Source organism: Streptopelia decaocto (genome assembly GCF_964273445.1).
Source record: "Streptopelia decaocto genome assembly, chromosome: Z".
Taxonomy (NCBI): domain Eukaryota; kingdom Metazoa; phylum Chordata; class Aves; order Columbiformes; family Columbidae; genus Streptopelia; species Streptopelia decaocto.
This window is the reverse complement of record NC_138657.1, coordinates 15,515,429-15,518,036: the sequence shown is the minus strand read 5'-3', so window position 1 is coordinate 15,518,036 and position 2,608 is coordinate 15,515,429.

Sequence of the window (2,608 nt, the reverse complement as noted above, 5' to 3'; positions counted from 1 at the left end):
ACTCATTGTTTAGATGTTCTTCAGTGGCCCAGCTCTTGGGTATATGAGCATCTTGCGCTGGTTCGACTGAAAATGAGTTAATTTTCTTCATACAGCAAGAAACCCTTCTTTTTCATAGCTAGCACGGTCATTATTTGGACTTAGTTTGAGAACAAGAAGATAGCGCCCCAGGACAGAATTAATGTTTTTTAATTGCTCTGTTTGAAAGCCAAGGGCATTCTGAGTGTTATGCCCACACCTGTGAGGCATCAAAGAATGGGGGCATATACGGGGCAGAGCTTGACGGATATGGAGGCTGATCAATAAGAATAGTCCATCCCATTAGCGTCACACTTGATATTTAAGAGAGTCGGGATCTTCTGGTCTCTCTCTATCTTGCGTTCTCTTCACTCCTTTTTACTCTTGGAGATGTGTTGCCCCTCATTGGAGTCAAGTGACTGAGCAGCTGTGTGGCAGCAGAGCTGTCAGCATCCCATGCCCACATTCCCGAAAAACCTCACGCACAGACAGACACTCAGAGACACAGCGTTGGTTCAAACACAACATGTTTGGGGAACTTTGCACAGAGCCAAGTTCCCCGAAGGCAGGGAATGAACTCTGGGAAAGAAGGTGCGGAGGGTGCCTAGGAGGCTGGCGCTCTGTTTCTTCCTCGAGTCCTCCCTGGGGTGGTGGAGGAAGCACAGAGCCAGCAGGTGGGCTTCAGGGGCACGCGCCGGCGAGAGACCGCATCATCTTCGTGGGGACGCAGAGTGTCCAAGGCGTTGCCCAGCCCCCTGACGGGCCTCGGTCGCAACACGTAGGCGTTCCTGGAAGGATTTGGGCTGGTCCGGAGAAGTTCATGGGGCAGCTCCGCCGTCGTCGTCAACGATTCTGACGTGTCCGGGTGGCGCTTGGCCGACACTCTGCCCGCATCGCGTGCGCTATTGGGTTTTTCTCTTATCATCTTCTCCTCGTCCACTTTCCTTCTGGAACTGGTCCCCTTGCCGCTGCTAGCTGGCTGCTGGCTCCATTTCCTGAGCCAGCAGCAGAGCCCAAAGAGCAGGAGCAGGACTGCAGCAACTGCCCAGAGCTGCCACTGCTGCAAGGCAGCGAGGAGTGGGGCGCTCCAGGCAAAGCTGCTCTGCTCCTGCTCCTGCTCCTTCAGCGCTGCCTCCTGCGCCTTCAGCTCCATCTCCCGCTCCTTCAACTCCACCTCCTGCCACAGCCGAGTCATCTCCCGGCTCAGCATCTCGGCACGCTGCCGCATGCGCTCCTGTGTGGCGTCGTCCAGCTCGCCGCCAACGAAGTGCGCATACGAGACCAGGGTTTGCAGAAAGCCGGCGAATGCCTCTATGGCTTCCATGGCCTGCAAGAGGAGGGAGAGAAGGGCTTGAGTGGGACTGGCAAGGAGGGAGCTGGCGGCGCAGGAGCGGGGACGGGGGCCGCAAGGGGCGGGGGGCAGGTAGGAGAGGGGCCGAGGCAGCCGCGAGGCAGCAAGGTCTGCGCCCCGTCCCGGCGGCGGCGCGGCACCGAGCCCTGCCCAGGGTGCTCCTGCACGCGGCTGGCCCTCGATGCAGGGTGAGAACCCACCCCCGCCAGGGCCCACGCTTCTGCCCCGGCCCCCACCCAGCCCAGCCTCCCCCGGCCTGCGCACTCACTGCTGGCCCAGGCCGTACTGGGGCAGCGCAGCTGCTGGTGCCCCTGAAAACCGCCCCGTGGTGACTCGTCCCCTGTGAGGTCACAGGCGCAAGAGCACGTCGCAGACACGCCCAGCGGCCAGCCCCACCTTTCTGCCCCACCCCGCCTCAGCCGCTCAGAGCCGCCCTGGTGTCCTGGTTAAGGCTGGGCCAGAGTGAATTTTCTTCGCAGCAGCTTGCGTGGTGCTCTATTTGGGATTTGTGGTCCTCTGCCTGCCGGTAGCAACCTCATCATCACAGGATGCCCTGGCTTGGAAGGGGCCCACGAGGATCATCCGGTGCAAGTCCTGACTCCATAGCAGCCCCGCTTCGATCACAGCATCACTGAATCGTTGAAGTTGGAAATGACCCGTAAGGCCATCGAGTCCAATCGCAAGCCAAGTCGACTACTAAACGATGTCTCTAAGTGCCCTGTCTAGGCATTTTTGGACATACCTTCAGGCTTGGTGCCTCACCCACTTCCCTGGGTAGCTTGTTCCAACGCCTGCCCACCCTGGGCATTCGAGTTGCACCCGGGACACAGAGGGAATTCGGAGGCTGGACTACCGGACAAGACAATTAAATTAAACAGTATTCCCTGAAAATAAAACAAAGAGTTTCAGAACAAATATGAGGCCTTGGTACTTATTTTAAACATGTTCTTTAAGCTCCAATGATTGTTTGCTGCTACCCTTATCTACAGTCATGCTGAACAAAGCTATAGCTAAATGGAAAGTTAAATGTATTCACGAGGTGTTAATGTCTACATCTTATTATTTGCAGTCTCTCAGAGAAAGCAAAAGTAACTACAAATAGCGCTATGCCCGAAAGTGGTTTCTTGACCAACAATGTTGCTTCAGCATGCAATGAACTGGTTCATTCTGAAGTGGTCACAGTTGTTGACGACAAGAGGCTTTGTATTTGAATATGGCACGTCTCTTGGTCCATGTGAA